A 27787-nucleotide genomic window follows, 5' to 3' on the forward strand; every position below is an offset into this window, starting at 1 on the left:
CAAGGAAAAATTCATTCTGGAATTCAATAAAAAAAATTAATAGGCATGCAAAGAAGCAGAAAAAGATGTTCCAAGTTTGGAAAAAAATCAATCAAAAATGAAACAAAACAGATATTAGCATTATCAAAGATATTAAAATGGGTATTATAACAGTATTCTATATATTCAGAAAGTTAAGTAGGGACATGAAAAATATTAAAGATTAAAGAGATTTTAGATGAGAACGAAAATTTCCAAGATTTAAATTAGATCAGATGGTACTAACAGCAGATTAAATACGGAAGGAGAAAAGATGAGTGAAATTGACATAGCAATAGAAATGATCCAAAATGAACCACAGAGGAAAAACCCAAATGTGTCCTACAAAAGAACACGCTTTTCCTATAAAGACAAAAATACACTGAAAGTGAAAGGATGAAAAAAGATAAACCCAAAGAAAGCTGGAACGACTCTGTTAATATCAGACAGTATAGATTTAAGATAAATGAATATTGCCAGGGATGAAGAACATTATTTCAGAAAAATAAGGGGTCAATTTATCAAATGGAAATAACAATCCTAAATGTTTACACACATTATAACAGAGCTTCACTTCCACGTACCTGAAGCAAAAATGAACAGAACTGAAAGGAAAAACAGAAAAGCCCACAATTGCAGTTTTCAACTCCAACACCACTCTCACAGTACTCTAGAGAACAAGCAGACAGAAAGTCAGTAAGGATATGGATGACTGGAACAAAACTATCCATCAACTTGACCTAATTGACATTTATAGAATATTCCTCTCAACAACAGTAGAATACATGTTCTACTCAGGTCCCAAGGACAGACCAGATTCTAACCTATACAAGTAGTCTCAATAAATTTAAAGGATTCAAGTGATACAAAGCATGTTCTTTGACCACAATAGAATTAACTTAGAAACCAATAACAGAAAGATTTCAGGAAAATTCCTAAATATTTATGTAATAAATAACATACTTCAAAATAACCCAATGGTTAAAAAAGAAGTCAAAAGGGAAGTTAAGAAGTATTCTAAAATGAATGAAATGAAAATACAGTATATCAAAATATATGGAATGCTGCTAAACAGCAATACTTAGAGGGAAACTTATAGCACTAAAAGTCTACGTTATGAAGAAGAAAGGTCTCAAATCAAGGACCGCAACTTCCAGTAGAAAAAGAAGAGCTAGTTAAGTCCACAGTAAACAGAAGACAGGTACTAATAAAGATCAGAGGGTAAATCGATGAAATGAAAAAGGAAAAAAAAAGGAAACCAATCTGGTTCTTTGCAAAGATCAATAAAATTGATATACCTCTAGCCAGGCCATTCAGAAAAAGAGAGGGAGGAGAGAGAAGACACAAATCACAATACCAAAAAGGAGACAGATGACAACACTACAGGCTCTGTAGATGTTAAAATGACAATGATAATGAACTATTATGAAAAATGTAATGCCCCCCAAATTGGAGAACTAAATAAAATCAACAAATTCCCTTAAAAACATTAACAAAACCTCACTCAAGAACAAACAAATAACTTGAATGGCCCAACATACATTAAAGAAACAGAACTTATAGTTAAAATTTTTCCAGGAAGGTATCTCCAAGCTATATTGGTAAATTCTACCAATAGGAACAAACTTTCCCAACGTATCCAATGAAACCAGCATTATCACGGTAACAAAACTAAACAAAGACATCAGAGGAAAAGAAAACTACAGACCAATATCTCTCATGAATAGAGCTGCAACAACAATAATGAAAAACTTTGAGCAAATCAAATCCAACAATATATTTTTTAAAATACATCATGACCAGGTAGAGTTTATTCCAGGATAACAATTTAAAAAGGAATCAATGTAATTCACCATATCAACAACAAAAAAAGATAATCACCATAGATGCAGAAAAATCATTTAACAAAATCTAACATGCTTTTCTGATGTCAGCTCTCAGCAAACAAGGAAAAGAAGGGAACTTCCTCAAACTAAAAGAGTATCTACAAAAAACACATAGATAACATTCATACTTAATGGTGAAAGATTGCTTTCCTGTTAAGATGGGAAACAAGACAAGAATGTCCACTCATCACTTCCATTCAACATTATTCAACCTTATAGCCAGTGCAATAGGGAAAGAAAAAATTAAAATGTCATTTAGATTGGAAAGGAAGACGTTACTGTCATCATTCACAGACAGCATGATCATCTAGGTAGAAAATCCTATGGGATTTCCATGGGAACAAATAAATGACTTTAACAAGATTGCAGAATACTAGACTGATACACAAAAGTCAGTGGGATATCTATGTAGTATTAATGAACGATTAGAAATTAAAATCTTAAAAATACACCAAAATATAAAATGCTTAGGGATAGGTGTCACAAAAAATATGTAATGCCTGTACACTGAAAACTACAAAATATTGCTGAGAGTTATTAATGACCTAAATAAATGAAGAGATATACCATGCTCATGGATTAGAAGACTTAGTACTTTAAAGATGTCAGTTTCCTGGAAACTGATCTAAAGATTCAGTGCATTCCCAATCAAAATCTAAGCAGGATTTTTTTTTCCTAGAAATTGACAGACTAAATCTAGAATTCACATGGAAATGTGAAGGATCTAATGCAGGTCCCTTGAAAGAGAAAAACAAAACTGGAAGGCTTACACTCCCTGACTTCAAGTCTTATTACAAAACTACAGTAATCAACACAGTGTGGTACTGGAACCTAGATAGACAAATAAATTATTGTATATTTGAGAGTTTCTAAGACAATTTATCTTAAAAGTTCTCATCAGGACACCAGAAATTGACACAACATTGTAAACTGACTATACAACAATAAAAAAAATATAGTATTTTTAAAAAACAAATTTTAAAAATAAAATTAAAAGTTCTCATCATAAGAAAAAATCTTGTAACTATGTATGGTGATAGATATTAACTAGACTCATTATAGTGATCATTTTGCAATATATACAAATACAAAATAAATTATGCTGTACACTTAAAACTAATATAGTATTATATGCTAATTATACCTCAGTTTTAAAAACCTAGAAAATATAGACAAATAATCAATGGAAGAGAAGAATAAGTCCAGAATAGAGCAATATACACATGGACAACTGATGTTTTAACAAAAGTTGGTAAAATTCAATAAAAAATACAGTTGCTAGGTTTTTCGCCAACAAATTATGCTGGAACAGGTGTTTATACACAGAAGAAAAAAAGAACTTTGAGCTATATCATGTGCAAAAATTAACTCAAAATAGATCATAGATACAAATTAAAAATTGAAAACTATAAACCTAGAAGCAAACATGGGAGTGAATCTTTGTGACTCTGAGTTAGGTAAAGATTTCTTAGATATGACACTAAACGTACATTCCATGAAAGAAAAAAAAACTGATAAATGAGACTTCTTGGAAACTTAAAATGCCTTCCCTTTGAAGGACACCATTAAGAAAATGAACATATAAGCCACAGACTAGGGAAATACCTGTAGATAACATATCCAGTAATGGACTTGTATCTAGAACATAGAAAGAACTCTCAAAACTCAAAAAAGTTAGAAATAATAAGAGATAATATACATAAAATAAATATTAAATACTAAGAAACAGACAACCCCATTTAAAAATTGGCCAAAGATTTAAACAAACCTTTCACCCAAAGAAGACAGATGGCAAATAAGCACATAAAAAAGATATTCATCACTAATCACTGAGCAAATTAAAACCCCAGTGAGGTACCACTACTCACCCATTGGAATGGCTAAAATTAAGCAGACTAACCACACCAAGTGCTGGAAAGGATGTGGATGAACTGGACTCATACACTACCAATGGGGATGTAAAATTGTGAAATCCCTTTGAGTAAGTTTGGCAATGCTTCAAAAAAGTCAAACATACCTCAATCTTAGGATTCAACAATTCCCTCTTAGGTATTTACCACAGAGAAATGAAAGCTTCAGTCTGAAAAACGTTGTACCCAAATGTTCAAAACAGCTTTATTTTAAATAGTCTAAAATTGGAAACACCCAAATGTCCAACATCGGATAAACATTGTGGTATGGCCATACAGTGGAATGCTAACTCAGCAATAAAAAGGAATGAGTACTAATAATGTGCAACGTGGGTGAATTTCAAACTAATTGTGCTGCACCCAAGAAGCCAAGCAATAAAAGAATGCATATTATATGATTCAACTTACATAAAAATCTGAGAAATTACAAACTAATCTATGGTGACAGACAGTAGATCAGTGTTTGCCTAGGGAAGGGCTGGGTGGGACTGGGGATGAGGATGACTACGAAGGGGCACCAGGAAACTTTTTTGGGGGATGGATAACTTCCCTACCTTGATTGCGGTGATGGTTTCACCTATGTATGCATATGTCAAAATGTATCAGATTGTACATTTTAAGCATGTGCAGATTATTGTATGTCAATTCCACCACAAGAGCAGTTTTGAAATATCAATGATTGCACCTAACAAAATAGAAAAAGGAATATTCTACAAAACTGAAAGAACACAACAGTGTAATATATCTACTCACCTCAGCTCAGTGAATGAACAAACTTTAGTTTTAAACACTCATCAAACCCAAAAGTTCACTTCTCTGCTTTAAACTTTTTTTTTTTTTTTGTCTCCAAAGCCTAAGCTCAAAACTCCCTACTTCATGAAGGAACCGGCTACCAGGTGCCCCTACACCAGGGTTACCTGGGGGCTGACAGGTCACCACAGGAAGGAAAGATCACAGAATGTACAAAGCTATTAGCAGGTGATCAACTCCCATCAATGTTACTTTCCTTTCTGAATTTCTCTAGGGTTTTGCCATTTCACATTCTCTCTCCCTCCCCTTTTGTCTTATTGTATCTGTGGAGATAAATGTTCAAGGTCTTTGTCCTAGGTTTTATAATCAGATGCTTTAGCATGTTAGAAATCTCTCTCTCAGCAGGGGGGAAAAAAACAGTATTCTTTTCTATCTTTGGTTGTTCTCCTCTAAGTCTTGGCTGTTATGCTTTGAAACAACGATGGTAAAGAGAAAGAAGGGAGAGGGGAGGCTCTCCCATCCCAGTCAGCACATCAGATCTTGGACTTAACCTGCACAATGAATGGCCCTATGCTGATGGGGCCTTGGCCTTTCCCTTCCCAAACTCTCCTGTGTCCTCCAGCCCCACAAGGAAGCCACTCCCCTCAGCATCACTGCAGGATCCAGAGGTCGGGGTAGAGCTCTCCCCAGGAGGCTGGGTTAGGGCAGAGAGAGATCAGCTCTGGAGTCCATGAGCAGGACTGACCTTGCAGTCCTAGCACACTTCTCACTTTGAGCTTCTATACTGATGTCTCCATAAATGAAAAAAGAACGAAAGGCATGAGGGAGCCAGCATTCAAGACCTGAAGAGAAGGATTAAGTAAATACCCAGTGCCATTGCTAACTGCTTCATGCCATGCATACTGGTGTCCCCAGTGACACCTAGTTATTATACCAAAATGCACTGCGTATAGTGAAGACACCAGTGCACAAGCAAATACACCCATCCTCACAGTCGATCCACTTGATATCCTAAAGTCCAAGTTAAAAACAACTCACTACATCTTGCGAGAGGACCTGAACTCTCCTTAATGACTATTCCAGCCTGCCCCCTCCCTTCCTGCTGCAGGAGAAGGAACACGGGGAACTTCCTGGCATGGCTCATTAATGCCACTGTCCCTGAAGAAAATAATAGACCAACATCTGAAAAACTGCTAGGCTCACCTCTGTGGATGCACCGGAGCTGAAACTCGCCAACCACCACACACAAAGTCACTTTCCGGCTGCCCAGGTCAATTTCCTTAGGTCAAAGTTGCTTTAAGGCTGCTCAGGTCAATTTTTTTCAAGTATCAAAACTCTGAAGCACAAATGACCGGAACTGGTGCAGAAAAAACAGAACCTTGCTGAGTAACACACAGTGCGGCATAAAAACAGCCCAAAGGCCACTAAGAACTGAGCAGTAGGTATACACTGGGAGTGGTAAGCAACCCCGACTTGTAGTAGCATTGAAAGCAGAGGATTACCAGCAACATCTAAAGATGGAGCGCCTAAGGAAATGCAGCCTGAAAGGGATCTCTTCTTCCTGGACGCCTACAAAAAAGGGCTTCTGGTACACTCAGCCCCAACACTTATTTCTCCAGGAGGAAAACCTGCCATGATACACACACATAGATGGGAGACACAGAGTTGCATTCCAAAAAGATCCTGCCAGGGAACAGGAGCCCAGTGCAGAACTCAGCGACAACCCACAAGCAATCATCTCTGCACCCTGCTTTCCTGGCAGTCGCACGGGCAGAAAACTGTTTTTAAACAGTATTTTTTTATATACCAAAGTAGCAGATTTTTTTAAAAAATGCAAAGAGACATTAACATTTGTACCTATTTCCACATGTCCAAGAAGCAACAATTCAATTGTTCTTTCCAATCTCTACTTCAAGGAGTACCAAACATCAGCATGACCCAAAACCTTGACCTTCTCCATAAATTCTGCTAAATTGGGCCAAGTTCTTCTTTCAACAGTGTCTTCATAAAGATAAAGCATAGCTTATGCCAAGGAAACGGCGGCTTCCCCACACTCATCAAAAATACACATGTACACACACACACACACACACACATGCATACACAGAGAAGCAGACATTGTTTCCAGAATTTAAAAACATTTCATGATAAACATCTCTGAGCTAATATGCTATCAGTAGCATGGCTGGTTGCTGAGGATTCAGAAGACGTCACCCTAGATAAAGCAGAGTCTGCCCCACCTCACACCCGCCACCCTCCATCCCCAGGTCACACGTGATTTCTCTTCACACCATCATTATGACATATACCCTTGACATGTTCCCATCTATGGCCTTGGCCAGGATGGAAAGTTCCATGAGGCACGGCCATATCTGTCTTGTTCTCCACTGTACGCCCTGGTCCTGGCTCACTAGGCACAAAATGAATTCTTTTGGACTAAAGTTGGGGAGGAGAGGGGTGAAGAGAGGCTGAGCATGGATAAACATTAAATTCTGAAGCCTCGAGTAAGAGTTGGCATTATAATTCAGTATCATTCTAGTATCTGCGACACCAAGGCTACCCTCAAACATTGCTTCACTGAATCCTCACGACAACACAGGCAGATAATATTATTATTCTAACTTTAGAGATGAGAAAACAAGATTTAGAAAGTTTAAGTTACTTGCCCAACACTTTAATCTGATAAATCCCAACTTCTGAAGACAGGCTGTTTTTAATTTTTAAAGTTAAAATCATCTGTAAATTTTCTCTGCTTAGAGGTTTCTCTGTAGCTGGAAATGTACCCATCACTCTGTTCAAAGAAAACGCCTGGGGAAGACGTTGAGGAAGGAGGAGACACACCTGAGCTTCGGCAGGAAGTGGGGAGCGGCGCTTGGCTGTCAAGCCCTGACTTGTCAGCCAACACTCACCTGGTTTTCAGGATTCCTCCAACACGCCTTTACTGCTCCACTACCCTGCTTAGTTCTCCTTGGCTCTTTTCAGTCTCTGGCCAACTTCACAGCTCGCCAAAACTTTTGCAAGTCCGGAGGCACTGGAGTAGACGGTGGCTGTGACCGTGACGGGGCACCGCAGCGTCTGCAGCCACCCAGCCTCCGAGTGACTCAGGTGCCCAGGCACCTCACAGCAAAAGCTGACTCGAGACAGAATCTGATTCATCAGGCCCAGAGGATGCCTGGCCCCAACTCATAAAGCATTTACCCACAGACTGGATGCAATTAGATGGAAACAAACAAGGAGACGTAAAAAGGAAAGTCGACACGTGATGATTCAGAAAACATCACCATGTGTATCATCTCCACTATGAACAACCCGCGTGGGCGGAAGGCAGCACCACAGTGAGGACCGTGTGTAGGGGCGCCGGGCAGGGACCCCGTGCCAGCTTCCGGCACTGACTCCACAACCTGCATCTCTCCTTACGTAAGGGTCTGGTCAGGAGCCTGTCTTCAAGTGTAACACCCGAACTGCTCTGATATTCAAGGACCGCACTACAGAAACAAGCATAAAGATGTACCTCTAGGGAAAAGCCAGAGAATTTCTAATTCACGTGACATATTTAATGAACAGCTACTATATGCCAGAAGACTATAAAAAGACTCTAAAACTGTTTTATGTTTGGCATGAAGATTTAGCTACAGCTGTATTCAAACCCCTCCCCCACTGTCTTAGACAATTAATCTGGGTTGTAGGCATAAACTGCCCAGCCTCCATCACAGAGATAACTAAATGAGATTAGAAGCATGATCTTTTTTTCCATAAACACTCTTATTTTAAGAAGTAGAACTGTTTTTGAAACACAAAGTGCTGGCAATGTTACCAAATACTAATTTAAAGAGTACAGAGAGCAAGCTTTGGGGAGAGTCAGTACGTTGTTACAGTTTAGTGCCTGTCTCCACAGCACTCAAGGGGACTTCACCTTCAAGCCAACACACCAGGCCCATCCGTCTACCTCCAGCAGAGTCCTGGTGGCTGGCAGGGCTCCTAGGTCTTCAGAACCTGAGCCCAGCTTGGCCTCGAAAGCTTTTCAGCATCTGGAAACTTCAAGAACATTTTCTTTTGCTCATCCTGGGTAGACTAATGGATTAGAGTTTCTTCTTGGCTCAGTGGGTTGCTGTTCTCCTGGGTGCCCTGAACCCTCCCTTCTCTGGACACAAGCAGGAAGGGTGCCTATGTGATGGTGTGCGGTCCAACCAGGCTCTCAACCGTGCAATTAAATTTGTGATTACAGAGATCTCTCTGCTGGTGAATTTCTCCAAAAGGGGCGTGTTTAGTCAGGGTTCTCCTGAGAAATGGAACCAAGGGAAGATAAATATGCATATAAATATTTATTTATATAAAGATATACATACATACATATATATGTTAGAGATAAATACACACACAAGTATGTATGTATGTATGTATGTATACATACATATAGATTTATTTTAAGGAACTGGCTCACTGAGGCTGGCAAATCCAAAATCTGCAGGGTGGGCTGGCAGCCTGGAGGTCCAAGAGGAGCCCATGTAGCAGTTCAAATCCAAAGCCCGTCTACTACTGCTCCCTCTTGCTTGAAGGAGGCTAGTCTTTTGTTCTGTCTGGACCCTCAACTTATCGGACGAGGCCCACCCACACAATGACTGTGGCGCGCAGTCTGCTTTACTCAAAGTCCACTCACTTGAATGTTAACGGCATCCCCAAACCTCATAGAAACACCCAGAATGATGTTTGAACACATATCTGGGCCCTGTGGCCCTGCCAAGGTAAATACACTAAAATACCCAGCACAGGGAGCTAATGTATTCCTTCCTCCTCCCCTTCCTCGCTTCTTTTGTGCTTCCAGATGTACTAAAAATTTTTTTAATATAATAACATGTCCTTTAGCAATACAGGTGCCCAAGTAACTCTTAAGCCTTATAAACCATTTTTGACAACTTATAAACTTACACACCCCTTTACTGTACACCAGAAACACAACATTGTAAGTCAACTATACTTCCAAAAAATGAATAAATAAATTTAAAAAAATTTTTACCCTTTTACAGAGAAAGTCACACAAATCTCAAGTTCAAAACTTATTTTCTAAAGATGCCAATTTTTTGGAGAAAAAATATCAAACTTTTGAAAATGAAAAAATCTTTTAAGACAGACTTGATGCTTTTCCAACATAATTCCTTTTCAGCAAGTTGATTCTGGGAAACAGATGAAAACACAGGGCGCACCATGTATTTTTATCAGATGGAAGAGGACATGACAAAACCAAGGAATGTAACACAGAACACCCGCATAAGTAAGTGGCCGTTCCTTTAACTTCTTTGCTGTTAATTTTAAAAGATACTAGCTGAAACGGTTGCCTATTATCTTTCTTAGAATTAACCAAACACTAACACTACTTTTTAATCCTTAAAAATAAAAATAAATTGAAGAGATTTGAGTCTGTAAAAAGGACAAAGGCACATCCACCCCATCCCCCTTGACATCCATGAGATGAAAAGTACATTAGCCGTGGAAACCATGATGGGTTGTACTTCCGGTTTGGGCTCCAGTTCTGATCTAACTTTCACAAGGCATCTGTCATCATAAAAAGACAAGGATGGTACTAACTCTACAAAGAGCTGTGGGGAAACCCATTAAAATCAACCTCATCATAAATAGCTCTACCCTCGGTATGTCAGCCTTTTAATTCCAGTGTTATAAACTGGGATCCAAGTTCCCATTTGTTAAACAGCTTTGATGTGGGGCTGGTGAGGACAGGACTGGCAGGGGGTATCTCCTGTGAGCCTTCAGATGCTGGCATGTACCTTCCACGTCCCCCTCAGGCTAGTGTACTAGGAAGGGGTACTTTATAAGCACAGAGTATTGTTATCTGAAGATCGCTAAGTACTTACAAGAAAGGGCACTAATTTCTCAGAATCCTCAAGGGGGATAACCTGGGGATTTAGCTCAGCTCAATGTGAGGTTCAATTCCAACTCTGTCCCATAAAGAGACATGTCAGATCAAATGCCAACTTTAAAAAGGCTCAACTTTAAAAAGAATTTAGGAGACTATGGCCCAGAACCTCAACTATGTAACAACTTTCCTCTCATCCTAATGTCCTGGAGACAGACCTACATTTTCCTGACTACCTGATTAACTTCCCACTCTGTATGGAATGAGTAAACACACATATACATCTAGGTCTTGTTGTAGATTTCTGGCTGCTAAAATTGGAAGGAAAAAAGAAAACTTAGAGCAACATGTCTTTTCACGATCTCCCTTTGAAAATCAACATTAATAGGAAAAGAAACAAAACAGAACCAAATACTTCCTGTTGGTGAGGACAAGCCAGCCTGGAGAAGAGAGTCCGGGGAAACAGAAGACAAGTGAACTGGGATGGGATTAAGTGTTCTCTGCCCCACTACTGGGGCCTGAAAACAGGGATGCCCCACGGAGTGAGCAGAGGGCTGGGGCTGCAAAGGGCCACTTCCAGCTCCTCCCCTGGAAGCTGCTTTCCAGCCAACCAGCCCTTCCTGTTCTCACTTTATATGCACAACTCTCTCTTCTGCTTCTACACTCTTCCATCCCATCCTCTCCCCCATGCCTGTGTAAATTATTGGGTACCACTCAGTGAACAGAACTCTGTCAGACAAGAATCTGCCCGGATACAGCAGTACCGTCAATTATGGTACCTCAAATGCATTAACTTCATTTAATCAGCGAACCCTCCAACATCTCAAAGCTGCATTTGGCATCATGAGCATCCTTCTGCCCAAGGGCACCTTCCAACTGTCTAGGGAAGTTCAGCTCAGGTAACCCCCAAAGGCTGGCCATGGAGATGCCTGACATGGCAACGAATGATCTTTCTTTGTAGGGCTCTTTGTTCTATCAGTTATCTACACTAATCAGCACCATGGTTCTGAGGTTCTGAGAGCCACTCTGAAAAGAAGAAATGCTGATGGAAACTATACTGGGCTGCTCTGCATGCTGATGGGGATAAATGCAGTGAATAATTAGATACCACTGCGTTGACACTCAGCCTCACCACCACAGTTGGAACCTGGCCCCATCGGACATCCTTGAGACACCAAATGTCCTCCTTTCTTAAAGGCCCTACAAACCTGCCTAACATCTCACGGCAACTCCACCCCACGCCTGCAGTTGTGCGTGTGTCATTGAGGAATCTACTTTGATCTGTGGAAAGTGTGCTTGTTGGAGCAACATCATGAAAGGGGTTATTATTTAAATGCAAGCTACATGAAGCCAGAGGCAGCAGAGAACATTCTGCAGGGTCTCTCTTTGTTCAAGTCCGAGGCTTTGCAGGGGGTGTGGAGTTGCACCCTTATCACCGCATCAGAGCTAGACCTCTCCCCAAGATGCTCACATTACTGATCCATTACTGCTCCATTCGGGGGGAGCTTTAATGAGCACATTATCCTCAAATACTGCCTTTCCTACTCTGGAACTAGTAATTCTAATGGAACCAAAAATCATCCCAGAAAATTACACTTTGACTTTAATTTTCTCAAAATAGTGCAATGGTCCATGTTAAGCTTTCGTCACCCCCAATGCCACCCACCGAGTGATGGGGTTTCTTTAATCACAACCTGACCAGTGGCTTTGGGGTACCATCGAAAGGTACCTAGCACTCCCCACTTCTGCCACTGCCGTCACCACCCTGACAGCATCCCCGGCGGATGTCTACTGAGTCTCTGCTCACCACGCCAAGCTTGTCTGAGCAACAGAAGAGCCACAGCCTGTTTACCTCCATGGACAGTGACCGGACTTCCACACATGGAGGCCCAGTCTCACTCCAGACACCTTCCATCCACCGGCCCTGGAGATTTCCCCTTCGATTCATGGATTATCCAGAAGGGTACCATTAGTTTCCAAGGGTTTGTAGATTTGCCTGTTATCTGTCATTCATTTCTTGTTTAACTCCACTGTGATTCGAGAATGCGTGCTATATGATTTCAGTTCTTTTAAATTTGTTAGGTTTGTTTTATGGCCCAGCTTGGTATATATTCAGTAAGCCCTTGAAAAGATGATCTGTTTTGCTCTTACTGGTTGGACTGTTCTAGAAACGTTTGATGGTGCTACTCAAGTCTTCTACATCCTTGCTGATTTTCTGTCTAATTCTGTTCCACCAATTGTTGAGAGAGCGGTATTGAAGTCTCAAAATATAACCATGTGTTGGTCTATTTCTCCTTTCATTTTATCAGGTTTTGCTTCACACGTTTTACAGCTCCGTTGTAAAACGGAGGTTGGACTGCTATGCCTTCGTGGTCTTTTTATCATTATATAATGTCCTCTTTGGCTCTGGTCGTTTCATTGCTTTATTTCAGCTGAGCAGCAGTGGAAGCCGTGACGGTCCACGTGGCCTGCTCTGGCACCACCCCAGCAAGAAGGAGGAAGGGCACCTCACTGCCCCCAGGGAGGGGTGGCTGTCCAGATTCCCCACGCGGCCTCCACAGACCCCCAGGGGAAAGGGAGCCGCCTACTGTCGGGAAAGGAATGCCCACCCCTGCTTCCTACGTGAGAACAGCACAGAGAAAGGTGAAGAGGAGACCAGATGGGGTAGCGGGGAAACCCAGAGCAGCAGCCAGCATGACTGACAGTGACAAATGGGGAGGCCAAGAAAGCTGGGGGACTTGGGGTCCTCGGCCCACAGCAAGTGTGAGCGATGGGACGTCTCCAGGGACCTCCCAGGCCAGAGCCCCACCCTGAAGTGAAAACCTGGGGAGTGGTGTCGTGCCTGCAGTGAAGATGGGCCAGTCTGACAACCCCTCACACAAGCAGCAGCCTGGGGGCATGACTGGTCAGAAGCAGAAGCCGGAGCTTCAAACCAAGGCCGCGAGAGGTGGGGTGTCCTCCACTCGGGGAAACCAAGGCCACCTCAGATTCTGGTCAGGTGAGGACATTTTAATCAAGCTCCACCCTCATTCTGTAAGTTTACCCTTCTCTACTTTGTTTATTTTTTTCCTTTTTTATTGTTATTTCTAGAAAAGCATCCATTGGAAAAATAACAGTATTTTAGCTGAACTCAAGGGTAAAAAGGCCTATCTCCTGGGCATGTATATTGGGGCCAGGATGGCTGGCAGAGCGAGTGTGTCCCCACTGGCTGGGTGTCACGGAGCCTCCCGGCGGTAAAAGCAGACAAGAGTGTGGGAACACGGCCTCCCTTCTCCTCCCTGCTTCGGTCCTCACCAGGATGGCGCTGAGGCCGACTCTGCTCCAGCACAAAGTCTGTGCTCAGGGCAGCCTCCCAGGCAGACAGCTGCAGTTACCTGCACAGGTGTGGGGCCAGCACAGGGCCTGGACGGGGAAAACACACACAGAGCCACCCGTGGACAGAGCAGGATGAGCTCAGGGAGTGACCCCTGTTCACAGGCGACTATAAAACGCCCAAGTGGGACACCGACTGCCTGCAATCCAGTTGGTTAATGACAGGAAGTCACCGAGACTTATTTGTAAAATCACACAAACACGCAGAGCAAAGGTTTAAAATCAAAGTGTCACAAAGTTCACAAACGTTAAGAGACCATTACATTCAGATAAAATTGTACTTTGTAAGACCAGACAGTTATCTTTGCTCCATTCGTGGGGAGAAGGGCATGAACTTTCTAAGCAAATCTTTTGTATAAACCAGTGGTCGGCAAACCATAGCCCACAGGCCAGATCTGGTTCATGACCTGTTTTTGTACAGCTAAGCACTGTTTTTTATAGATAAACACTGGCAGTCAATTTGATGTCAGAAAACACTACTTTTGAGCCACAATTAAGCAAAACATTGTTTCTCCCTACCAAAATTCCATTTGTATCATTAGTAAACCTGAATTATAAAAACACTGTACTCAGTTATCATTATATTTTGAACTTAATCAATAAAAAATCTATGCAAATTTGCCTTCTCTCTCATCACAGAAGTAACTACTCGCTACCCCCAGTTTTGCCTCTTGGTCCGAAATGCCTAAAATATTTACTTTCTGGCCCCTTCCAGGAAACACGGGTAAACCTCTGGCATAAATTAGTAATATAAATAAAATAGCAAAAATGAGTCTTTGAAATATTGTTAAAGCTGCCAGACAAACAAAATACGTGTTTAAATAATTACTCGTTCATTAAAGCACAACTAAGCGGCACTCAATCTGCCTCTGTAACTCTATAACTTAAAAGGGGCAGGCACATTTCTTTTAAACTATCCTCTAATTCAGACTTTTTCCCTCTAAGGGCCTTCTGTTTTCAGGGAAAATAAAATAACATGAGACCTGATTAAAGGGATACCCACTAACCGTGCTCCTCATTGACCCAGCTTTTTACTTTTCATGACCTTCAAGGGTTCAGACCTCAGATTAACCATTTACTTCTCCCAACAGCAACTAGGAAGTGACTGTGGGAGGCAGAGGGGCGAACGTGGGGAGGGACAGGGAGCCGGGGGTGGGTAAGCAGGCTCCTGCCAGCAAGCCACCAGCAGGGGCTGCCTGCCCTGGGCAAGCAGGGTGAGCGCGCCGGACCCGGGACCCGTTCTGAACCTTCTAATCTGGGATGCAGTGGTCGGTTTAGGGCACTTCATTTTCACTGCACTTTTAATTTAAGCAACTGACCGACCCACTGAGTCGCGTATGTTAGCTCATAGCCCGATGTCACAGGCAACACAGTTTTGGTAATGCTAAATTTGTTTGTTTGTAACACTGATGTTTTTTATCCGAAAAAAAGTAGGTTTCCTAGGGTAGCACTGGGGTGGAGTTTGAAGGGACAAATGGAACAAGAAACACAAGAAGAAGAAAAAACATGATAAAAACATCAAAGTGGCCCAGTAGGGTCTCTGTGCCTCGCTCTGCCCCCATGGCAGGGGTCAACTTTCACAGATGGTCCTGAGTGCTTTGATGGCTTTCCCAGAACTGCGAATTTATACAGTCAAGAAAAGGCTAGACCTGGGGTTTGCAAGTTAGCACCAGGGAAACAAGCCCCTTCTCGTGCTGCGGGTGTCTTGGGAGAGCTCTGCAAAATAGGGGAAAGGTTAAAAACGAATAAACCAGACTCAGCTCCCTCACGTCCTTTGAAGGTATTGATCAACAGTAATTGATCAACAGTAACAGATCAATCACCCAGGGCAATCAGATAGGCCGATGCTGGACTTACGAGCTCCATTAATCAAATTCTACCTTTGACAGTCACCCTGGCTGGGGAACAGCCCCTCCCGCGACCAGCTGCAGGAACGTCCCTTTGTCCACATCACCCAGGCTCTGGCACTCACCCGGCCCCAGACACAGCTGGCAGTGAGAGGCCCCCTCCTTCCTCACCGCTGGAAACAACAGCACGGCGCTGACTAGAGACATGCAGGAGGTCCACACCCTGACTGAGCTGTGGATCTATCGTCTCCTAAACCCTAGAGGAGAGGAGGCAGCAGGTCTGTGACCCCTGGCTCTGGATATCGAAAGAGCTGTCACTGGAATGGGGATTAGAGTTGTGGAGTGTCCCACATCCAGGGCCAAGAGGAGGATGCTACAAAGGAGCAGGCTTCAGAAAGGAAAGACTTTTTATTAGTCAGAAGTGTCCAAAAAGGGGATGGGTCCCTTTCCAGGGGTGAGAAGTCTCCTTTTACTGGAGGGAGGAGGCCCAGGAGCCCTGCATGAGGAATTAGTCCAGATGACCCCATAATCCTGGCATTCTCAGATTCTACACACTAATGGGTAAAGTATTTCTCAACAGTAAACAGGCATTTCAGATATCCTAGCCCACTATTCAGTTTTCCCTTACACACACACACACACACACACACACTCAGGGAGCCTTGGCTGTCACATTTTCTTACCTCACAATCGGTCTGCAAGTCTGGAGGGCAGGCCAGGCTGAGCCACGGTTTCCTCAGTAACTAAGACACGAAGTCATCTTCCAGGAGACCGCGCGGGGTGGTCGGCTACCATGAGGGGCCCGAACTACCCACTGATCCCTCAGTCCCCTCTTCTTCATCTTGCGAAGCCCATCTGGGGACCACCACCAAGGCCTGCAGGCCTTTTCAGGGGCCATGGGGCGTGGACCAGCAGCTTGTCCCCGAGCCCATCCTGTGCCACCCGCACAGGACACAGCTAACATCCCACTCTGAGGGCAGGCACTTCTGAATGGGCTGTTCCAGCGGCCTGCCCCCCAGAAAAGCAGGTGCTCAGTAAGACTCAAGGAGGCAGCCTGGCCTGCAGGACTTGGCCCAAGCCCATCCTCCACCCCGGCCTGTTCCTTTCCTCCAGAAGTGCCAGCAGTAGAGCGAGCATCTCCACAGCCCTCGTTACGCGCTGGGATGGGTCTAAGTGCATCGCACACACTCACTCAATCCTACAGCATCCTGGTAGAGGGATGTTTGTCTTACCCAGGTGAGGAAACTATGCCCTTGAGAATTTTAAATTCCTGGTGCTAAACTCTGGCTGCGCAGCTTCTGTAAGTGGCCCAGCCCTTATTCTAAGGTCCTGGAAAGTTTTCGCAGTTTCCATTGATAAAGCACCAGCATTCCCCGCCACCTGTGACTGCGAGCGCTCAGAGTGCAAGGGCTCTGGGTTGCTGGGACAGCTCAAGCCTCCGCTTCCTCCCGCGTTTCTGACCATGACCTTCTGCTCCTCATGGCCTCTGGGTTCCCCTTGTGCCTGATGGAGTCGCCAAGCTGTGTCCTTGTCCCTGCTTCTCACTCTAGGGTGCTGTACACACGGCACCTGCTCAGCCTGGGGCCTAATGATGATTTCAGTTGGCCCTGGGCTAAATCAGTCACACCCCCATCCCGATCAGTCCTCAGGACACAGAGGTGGCCACGGTCCAAGGCCTGGAGCCCAGGCTGGCAGGGCCGGGGACGCCCTCAGAGCCCACACCCTGCCTCTCCCTCCCCCAGGTAACCTGGCTGCTGCCCAAACCTGTAGGACCTTCTTCAACCTTCCTCTTGAGTTTTAGACTCAGATACCCTCCTGCCTGCTGACGTCCCTACATCCATGTCCACAAGCAGTTCTGACTCAAACACATCCCTCAAACTGCTCCCCGGGCTGCCCTCTCTGCCTCATTTAGTGACATCACCGCTGCCTTATTACATCAACTGGGAACCTATTAGTCACCCGACGCCTCGCTCCCCCTCCACCCCCACAGACACTGACGCTTCCACCTCCTCCGTGTGGGAAGCAGCCGCTCCTCTCACCCCAGTGCTTCCGTCAGGACCATCCTGTCTCTCACTACATCCTCACCTGCTCTCCCCAGTTCTCCAGCCACCACAGGCCCTAGGGGTCCCCCAGACCAAACATGGACCGACCACGCCCCCTTTGGTCCCCTCTGGATGCCCTGCCCTCTGCTGCACATCCGAGTCCAAGGTCCTCTACGGGACATCCAACCCCCTGCACCCTGAGACCTGCTCCCCCTCCCGCCTCCACGCCCCTCACTCCAGGCAGCTGGAGGCTTTCGGCCGGCTCCATGCTGTCCCCTTGCCAATCATGCTCCTCCAGACCACTCAGTTGCCACCTCTTTCCCGCTCCCCCTCCTCACCCCCAGCGGGGAGGGTTGCCACCTGGGGCCCACACACCTGAGGGATTCTGCTGTCCCAACACCAACTGCCTGGGGACAAGATGACCCATCTCTGACTTCTCCAACTCCCCTGCCAGAGAGCCCAGGCAGGGTCTTCATTTTATTTCTTCATCGTCAGGCCCAGCGCTCCGCAGGCTTTCAACAAATGTCTGTGAGTGGCCTTCATCTCTACAGGGCCTGACCTAGAAGCCTCCACCCTGCATGGTTCCCTTAGGTCACAGATTTCTCGACTGCACCACCCACCCCGCCCCATCATGGAACTGGCCCCTCAGGATCCAAGTCTGCCTGACGAAGCAGCACCCCTGGACCAACGACAGGCTGGCTGAGCTGAGGCAACAGAACAGCATCTTTCATTCTTTCTCTACAACTAGCAACACACCTGAACCCCATGCTTGGACTTGAAATATAACTTTCCTCTCTCCCTCTCTTACTCTTTCTCTCCCCCAATCTTTCCCTTTTCCTCTGGCACTGGGAGCACATGGGCATGAGACCAAACTCACGGGGAGGAAGAGTCAATCGGAGATTTCCATTTGGGAGATTTTCCTGATTTACATCAATGTATATCTGTTCCTCTAAGTTTTGTTGCATCATCAGGGCAGTCAAGGCACAATTTTTGTTTCGTTTTGTTTTTTGGTTTCTGGGTTTTTTTTCAGTTATATAATATATATTTTCAGATTATCTTCCATTATAGACTATTACAAGATACTGAATATAATTCCCTGTGCTTGCTAAACAGTAAATCCTTATTGCTTATCTATTTTAAGTGTAGTACTTTGTACCTGTTAATCCCAAGCTCCTAATTTATCCCTCCCCCTAGTCGCTTTCCCCTTTGGTAATCTTAAATTTGGTTTGTGTCTGTGAGTCTGTTTCGGTTTTGTATATAGATTCATTTGTCTTATTTTTTAGATTCCACATATAAATGTTATATGATACTTGTCTTTCTCTGCCTGACTTACTTCACTTAGTATGATAATTTCTAGATCCTTCCATGTTGCTGCAAATGGCATTATTTCATTCTTTTTTATGGCTGGGTAATATTCCATTATATATGCATATGTATGCCATGTCTTCTTAAGCCAATCATATGTTGATAGGCACTTGGGCTGTTTCCATGTCTTGGTTATTGTAAATAGTGCTGCTGTGAACATTGGGGTACACCTATCTTTTCAAATTAGACTTTGTTTTTTCTGGCTATGTACTGGGAGTGGGATTGCTGGATCATATTCATATGTGCTCCTTTGCTCTACTCTTAGTTTTTTAAGGAACCTCCATACTGTTCTCCATAGTGGCTGCACCAATTTACATTCCCACCAATAGTATATAAGGGTTCGCTTTACTTCACACCTTCTCCAGCATTTATTATTTGTAGACTTTTTGATAGCCATTCTTATCAGTGTGAGGTAAAACCTCATTGCAGTTATGATTTGCTAATACTTAGCCATGTTGAACATCTTTTCATCTGCCTGTTGGACATCTGTATATCTTCTTTGAAAAAATATCTATTTAGGTCTTCTGCTCATTTTTTGATTGGGTTGGTTTTTTGGTTTTTTGGTTTTGTTTTTTTTTTGATATTGAGTTGTATGAGCTGTTTGTATATTTTGGATATTAACCCCTTGTCAGTCACATTATTTGCAAATATTTTCTCCCATTCCATGGGTTGTCTTTTCATTTTATTGATGACTTCCTTTGCTGTGTAAAAGCCTTTAAGCTTGATTAGGTTTCATTTGGTTGTTTTTTTTTTGTTGTTGTTTTTTGCTTTTATTTCTTTTGCCTTGGGAGACTGACCTAAGAAAATATTGTTATGATTTATGTCAGGGAATATTTTGCCTATGTTCTCTTCTAGGAATTTTATGGTATTATATTTTATACGTAAGGCTTTAAGCCATTTTGAATTTGTTTTTGTGTATGGTTTTAATTTCACTGATTTACATGTAGCATCTAGCTTTCCCACTTGTTAAAGAGGCTGACTTTTCTCCATTATATATTTTCCCCTCCTTTGCTGTAGATTAATTGACCTGACCTAGGTGTGTGGGTTTATTTCTGGGCTCTCTGTTCCTTCAATCCATATGTCTGTTTTTAAAGGCACAATTTTTAATTATCAAAGAGGCTTCTTTTAAACCAAGGAGTTCAGGTAACCAGAGGTGCTGCAAATACATCCTAGAGGCATCTTGTTCTTCCTAAGACAAAAGAAGTGCTTTTCAGAGACAAGAAGAGGTGGGGAGTAGCTGGTCAGAACACAGGATGGGTCCCAACAGCCAGAATGACCATAAGCACTGAAACAAGGGTCATGGCTGAAAGGAAAAGCAAGGGAACAAACTGTGACAGCAAAGTCATCAAAGAGAAAAGCATCACCCAGGGGAAGGAGTGAGGGGTGGTTGTGTGCAGCAGGTTACATGCTTATATGAGGTCAGGCTACAGATGTGGAAGATGTGACGGAGGCAGAGACAGGGACAGCAGCTATCCATGCCCATCCTTGACAGGCTGTCATTAATGTTGTAAAAAGCACCCTGGTCTGTAACATCCACAGCTCAGTCACCAAGTGCTGGCCAAGCCACCTCTGCCCTCTGGACCTCAGTTTCTCTACAGGTTGACTAGGCAGTTTCTCAGGCATCATCTGGCTGTACTATTCCACATCCAGGTGGGCCAGCCACCGGACAGGACGCTGAACTAGGCAGCATGTTCACAGAGGTGAACATGCCCCTGGGGGCCAGTGGAAAGGGGCCAAAGAAAAGTCTCTTCCAGCCCAAAGACTCCAGTACTAGGCTCACTAGCCATTGCAGTCACATGGTCACTCACCACAGGGACCTCAGGGAGAACAAGACTCAGAACACAAGTCCCAAATAACTGATCTGAATGCAAGATGCCTGGGTTCAGTCACAAAAGTCCAGGTTTCCAAAAGGGCAGAAGCTATGCAATGAAGTCAACTTTTTCAGCACCCAAAACCTTCGTATGACAAATCAGCCATGTTCTCTTGAATACCATGAGAAGTCTAGCTAACAAAGAGAGCCAGTGGCATTCAGTTGAGCTTTGCATATGGTCCAGGCTTTGCATAAACTGAGCCCATGAGACCACTTGGCACCTAGGGCCTTCTACAATTGCCCTTTGCATCTCTTAGCTGTGCCCTTTGCACAGGAAAGATGAAAGTACGCAACAGAAAGGCAGACTTCATTCCTGGGAAACAGGGCTCTGATCAGGAACCCAGAGCACTTTACTCCCAAGAAAGCATCTCAAATGCCCAGGATGGAGCCCATTCCTCCAGGTTTCCATTATATAACATGGCAGCCTGAACAGCACAAGCCAAGAACACCGAGGTTCCATCTAACTGCCCACATGTGCATGGACACGGCTTTGGTTATGATCACGTTCATCTTTTGTGGATCTTTCCTTCTGTTTCTCAAGCCTTTGATTCTGAGATTTCTCTGCTTTATCCCTGTTGCACAGATTTAGTTCCCCCTGAGATTCTCTGAACTACAGTTACTGGTTGACTCCTTTATTGAAAAGCCCAGCAAGGACCTCACTCTTTATGAGCTGCCTGCTCAGAGTGGGACTCGGAGGATGTGGTGCAAATCAGAGCATCTGGTCCATAAGGAAGACCACACCCAGTTGGGGAGAAGGCCAAGAGGACAAATGGTTACGAATATTCTGTGAGGTGGGAAGGCCATGTCCCCAGGGGGCTTCAGGGAGGGCCCCCGGAAGGGTGTCAGGGAAAGGTGTCACAAAGGGTAAAGAGAAACCTGCAGTAAAGCAGGAGGAGGGAGGAGGATCAGCATGCACAGAGGTCAAGTACACGGTAGGTGCAGACACTTCCATGCGGCTCAGCCTTATGTACCTCCCAGCACAGGGCCAGAGTGCAAGCCGTCTTAACTCTTTGATGATACAAATATTTATCTTCTCAATTCCACGGCCATGAGCCAAACAAGTAAACAAGCCTCATGGCTGGCCTATGTGCTGTGCCCTAAAGTTGCTCATAAAGGTGCCTTTCAGGAGACACCACTACACACAGACGATGGAAGACCCAGAGGCTAACAGAGACAGCGGGCTCGGACGCTCCCGTAGGCCCACCACCCTTGCTGTCAGCAGCACTGGGAGAAACAGCCCCAAACCACTGCCCTCTGCAGCGACCCGCAGCCAGCAAGTCTGCAAAGACAAAGGGCGAAGAAGCACTAGTTACTGTTCAAGGAGTCCTTCAGGTTACGAGACAGCTGGCACCGCCCCCATCTCTCCAGATCTGGCAGATGAGAGGAACACTCACAGGTTGGTACTTGCAGTACCATCTAAAGGAATCCCTTTCTATGAGAAATTATACTCATTTCTCAGTGCATAACTACTCAGAGAATCTACTTCAGGCCAGATGTTTCAGATGACAACAATATGCCTCTGCCTTTTGGCTTCAGGAGTCCAACAGCAACCACCTTGCTCACCACCACCCGGGTGGGCACAGCTCCCCTGGGGAACAGCCGGAAAGGTCTCAGGTGGGTTATGCCCCCAGGAGCCCTCCGCCGGTACCCAAAGGGCAGTCAACCACTGTGTCCATCCTCAGTGCCAAGATGTCCAGATGCAGCCTCCCCAGAATATCCACCTGCCTGGGCGAGCAGATCTTGCTTCCTAGTAGGTCTGGAAGGTTCCTATCTCAGCTACAATTCGAAAGAAGGCCAGCCATTCTTTCGTTCCAAGCACTATTCACAGTAGGACTTCAGCTGCTATCAGACGGATTTTGTAATCCACGTGGAATTTAGAAACAAAACCGTAAAATTCCGTATCTTCTTTATTTTCAAGCCTGATAATGCCTAGAAAGCTTTGTGCTGTGCTTTGCCTCCGTGAGAACGATTCAAGTAACGCACTGCATGAAATTCCCACGAAACATGAGACATCAAGCTGACTCTTTTAAAAAAAAGAAAAGCTGAATTCTAAAAAGCAAACATCTTGAGCGAGCAAAGAATAACCGAAAGACGGTTTCCTGTGTCTTTGAAATGGATGCTATAAGACTGAAGTACTTAAAATTTATCAACCACCTTCAGAAACATAATGCTGATGCAAGCAAAGTGGAGAGGAAAGGAAAAACAGGATTTCAGGATTTGCATCCAAAATCTAACTTAATACAGTGTTTTTGTGTCTCTCCATCCTTACTTGGTGGCTCCTATCCTCAGGCCACTGCCAAGTTGTGGTGAGGGGCCTCAGCTGGAGCCCTCCCCCTCCCCCTTCTCTGCACAGGGCACGTGCTGGATGCATGAACACGTGAAGGAGTGCACAACGGGGATGCAGAGAAAGATGAGCAGAAACCACCTCTGGAAGACCTGCCCCAGAGCCCTTGAGCCCCGTTCCCCATCTCTAATTCACAGGTAAGATGACCCACGTGATTGCTTACCAACTTCCTTTTTTCCCTAAAACTCAGCCCCATCTTTTGCAGACCCCCATGTTCTCTCCTGACGCTGGCACACTGAATTTTCTTCTGGAAAATTCCTTTTAGCTGCCTATTTGTTTGCAACAGAGAGCCCTCTAATTGCACGAGCATGGACATCACCAACAGTCATCGTCACCCAAGGAGCAACCAGCACCCAAGCGAGGGGTCTCAGGCGAACTCAGCTGAAATGGTTGGCAGGCATGTGACTGCCTCTAAAGCCCAAGAAAATAAAAAGCCACTGTCCTCATGAAGCCTCCCCCTAACCACCCTCCCCCCCACCAAGACCTCTGCCTCTTGTGAGGTCACACAGGATTCCACACCCGTCTCAGCCCATCCAGGTGGCTTTGCATGGCGATTGCATGTACGTCGCTGTACTGGCTTCCTCTTGCTCTTGCTATGTGACAAGTTACCACAGATGCAGCAGCTTAAAACCACAGCTATTTGTTATCTCACAACTTCGTGGAGCAGTGGTCCAGGCACAGCTTATCTGGGTCCTCTGCTCGGGGTCTCTCAAGGCCGCAGTTGAGGTGTCAGCTGGGGCTGCAGTCCCCTCGGAGGCTTGAGATCCCCTTCCAAGCTTATGTGGTCGCTGGCAGCATTTCCTCCTTTGCAGCTGTAGAGCTTCTGGCAGCTTGCTCCTCCAAGGTCAGCAGAAGAAAGCGGCTCTGACTTTGAGACCCCCTTTTAAGGGGTTCCTGTGTTTGCGCCTGTCCCACCCAGAATGATCTCCCTTTGAACTGCTTCAAATTCAACTGACTTGGGACCTTAACTGCACCTGTAAAGTCCTTTCACCTTTGCCAGATAGTGTGAATCATCACAGCTCTGTGCTGTCCCCAAGGCCATCATTGTCACAGGTCTGGCCCGCACTCAAGGGGAGAGGATTGTACAGGGCGTACACCAGGAGGAAGGAATCTTTGGGGCCATCTTAGAACTCAGCCTGCCACAGTACGCATGTCACTTTCCCAACTAAATTGGAGGTTCCTCTCCTCAGCACCTTATTCTTGGACTTAACAAAAATTACTTAGCTTGTACTGTTCGCTGCTTCTCTACACTCAGTCCCCAAAGTGACTGACTCCTGGAAGGCAATCAGGCCACAGGCACTGATGAATGAACGAACCCCCACCCCACCAACCCAGCTTTATTTATTGAGGCCTCCGATCACAGAAGAACTAGGGCCACAGACTGACAAAAGGCAATGAAATCTCAAGTTAGGGGGAGGTCAAACTTTTTGCAAGCCTCCAATTGAGACCTGGAGGATTTGGAACAGACAAGAAGAGGATCTGGAAAGAAGGGCGTGGGGTAGCCAGCTGCACATAGAGATAGAAACCATTGGCACTAGGGTGGTGGTGCGGAAAGACACCAAGGAAGTCAAGAAGCAGCCAAGGGAGGCGGCCCTGTCTGTGGGCCTCTCCTCATGGCCCCCAATCTGCTTCTCCAGTCCTGCCTTGTCTGACCCATGAGTCCAACCCCACGGTGTTTCTGTGAGCCCTCCTGGCTTCTGGTCTGCAGGCTCTGGAGAAAGAGCAAACCCATCCATGTCCACGGTGCTCCTGACCTCACCACATGCAGATGAATTCCTGCATATACACCAGCACTCACCCTGCTAATCCTTCAGAATCTTGCAGATCATTATGCATGCTAGCCCCTAAGTGACTAAGGGCGGTTCACCTTCCTTTTCAATGACTTGGCTGGACATTATGCCATGTAACCAGATGGCCTTCTTGGAAACTGCAAAAGGACAATATGAGTTTGGTGGTACCTGGGGATCCTACAACAGCTGATACAGGACACACAGACGAGGGAGAGTCAAACGGCTCTGCTTCCATCCCTTCTGCTTTTTATAATTTACTTAGATTTACAGAATCTCAGGGCTGGAAGGGGTATTAGAGTTCACACAGTAGGACCCTACCCCAATCATAGCAGCCCTAAAAGGCCACCACCCCAGGCTCTGTTGGAACATTCCCAGTGCAGAGTAGTGTGTTCTGTGGTTGGAAAACGAATTATCGCACACACCTGTCTGAAATCAACCCAACATTCTGAAAATGCCAGATATTCCCCAGAATCAGCAAATGCCGTATACAGCATTCCTCCGCTCACTCGCCACCTCCCAGGCTGCTGACAGACATCACTAACCAGTCATGGCACTCTTTCCTGCTGATGCTGGATGTGGCTTCAGAATCCTCAACAGAATGCTCCAGAAAGTCACCCCTGATCAGTTTACACTGGCAAGAGAAATAAACTAATTTTCCAACTCTTTTCTTGGAGCTCGTCTTCAGTCAGAAACCACTTTCCTGCGACTCCTGCTCATTGCTCCCAATCTGCCTTTAAAAGCAACAGTTTTATCCCTTCCTCCAAAATCCACCCCTTACTTATCTAACGACATCTCAGCTTCTTTCCTACTTAAATCCTGGCGGGCTCAAGCCCAGCTCCAAGGACAGGGGTCCCTGGGAGACAAAGGAGTAGGGCTCTAATCCTGGGACGATCTGGGTGCCCTGGAAGTGTTTCAGGGAACCCGGCGGCCAAGCAGGCATGGGAGGCAGAGACGAGTGTGTGCAGCGGGGGGCTACGGAGCAAAGTTCTGCCTGCGGGAACTGACCCCAGAAAGGAGTCAGGCCAACCCAGAGCAGGAGTGGCTTTTGGCAGAGTCCAGCTTTAGGGAGCTGGGGAAAGAAGAGGCAGGGGAAGGGAAGCGAGGAATAATGCGGTTGACGTAATAAGGCTACCAAGAACCAACCAAATGAAAACTCTCCGAATTGCACTTTACCGTTCATTATATGACGCTGCCCTGCCGTTATTCCGTATTTTCAGGTCACGCACACCAGTTCTCGGTCATGAAGTCTGCGCTTACTACTCAGTCACTCATAAAACACTGAACAAGACCAAGACAGAGCTCCGGGTCATGGCTCTGGGGACTCCTCATTCATTCATTCATTCACTTTTTTTCCCATCAAATATCTCCTGAATATCTGCATGACACCAAAGAGCAGGCTGGAGCTGGGGCCACAAAGGCTGCGAGCTCCTGGCACCAAGGAACCCACAGCACACCTGTTCTGGTGACACTGGAGTCACTTCCTGAGGTACAAAACCAGTTATAAAGTATAACCCATTTTCGCATGTATTTTATCTGCAGAAATCATGACAAATTCAAAATCAAGATATATACTATCTTGATCTCCTGATCTAGTAAGCGTATCAAAAAGAAAAACGCAATTGTTCGGCATTTTTTTCCCTAAGGACCAAAACCAAATCAGCCTGTGTAACCGTGCTTCCGAAACAAGCCCTGGTGAGCTAGAGCTTAGGGTGAGCGAGCCCAGGCGCTCTGGGATTCTTAGTACAAACCAGCAGCTTCCTTGAGAGCTGGGGGTTCTCTTCCCCGCAGGCGATCTATCATTCATCTGTTCTCTCCCTCTGCCAATTTTTACTGAGCTCCTAAAATGTGCCTGGCATCGAGGATGGAAACTGACATGAAGGCAGCCAAGTATGGTGCAGGGAGTTAGCCCAGGGTCTCTGGCCCATAGTCCACGCTCAACAAACACTTATCACCAATGAGGTAAGTGTCAAGACCAGGGTGTGCAAGGGAGCCAAAATATCAGGGGGGTAAGGGAAGGTCTGCTGCAGAACAGTGTCTCTGACCTCATCCTGAGGACAAGCAGGAAGCAAGGGATAAAGCGTGACCCAGGGGAGGAGGGGTGATGCTGAGGCCAGGGAGAGGCCTGCAACAGGGTGAACAGGTCCACTAGGGCAGGACCGAGGTGGGCGCTACCCATGCAGGAGGCCCAGGACTTCATCTGAGGGTGAGACAAGCCACTGAGCCATGTCTGCCAAGGCCTGAGGAGTCCAGCTGGGCACTGCAGAAGGTCAGCCAGGCAGCAGGGTGCAAAATGGACCATGGGAGGCAGGGGTCAAAGCAGAGACAGGAGTTAGGAGGCTGGGGAAGCAGATCAGGACAGAATGATGGCCTGACCTCAGAAACTAAAACAGGAAATGAAAAGAGAAAGAGAGTGAAGGGTAGGAAAGCCCAATATGGTAGCTGATGATTAGAGAGAGTGAGACAGAGGGTCTAGGAGGCCCCCAAGGAGCTGACCTGAAAGTGATGGGAGACTGTGCTCTTCACTGTTTGGGACGAACGGAGCCGTGGGGGTGCTGACCGGGGGGTGAGGATGTCAGGTTGGGGTTTGGACATGGTGCACTGGGGACACCCAGGACAGCCAGCTCCGCAGCTCTGAAGCACTGCAGAGTGACCTAGGCTGGGGACCCTGTGCACGTCACTAGCAGGGGAAGCCATGGTGGCAGCATCCTGCAGGAGGCTGGCCCA

The 27787-nt window shown here is 45.3% G+C and overlaps 1 protein-coding gene across 12 annotated transcripts in view; it reads right to left on the reverse strand.

The window, feature by feature from the left end:
• FHOD3 (formin homology 2 domain containing 3) overlaps positions 1–27787 on the reverse strand; it is a 411734-nt gene that overhangs the window by 194940 nt on the left and 189007 nt on the right. The gene's annotated exons all lie outside the window — the stretch shown is intronic.

Source organism: Camelus dromedarius, chromosome 32 (genome assembly GCF_036321535.1).
Source record: "Camelus dromedarius isolate mCamDro1 chromosome 32, mCamDro1.pat, whole genome shotgun sequence".
NCBI lineage: Eukaryota > Metazoa > Chordata > Mammalia > Artiodactyla > Camelidae > Camelus > Camelus dromedarius.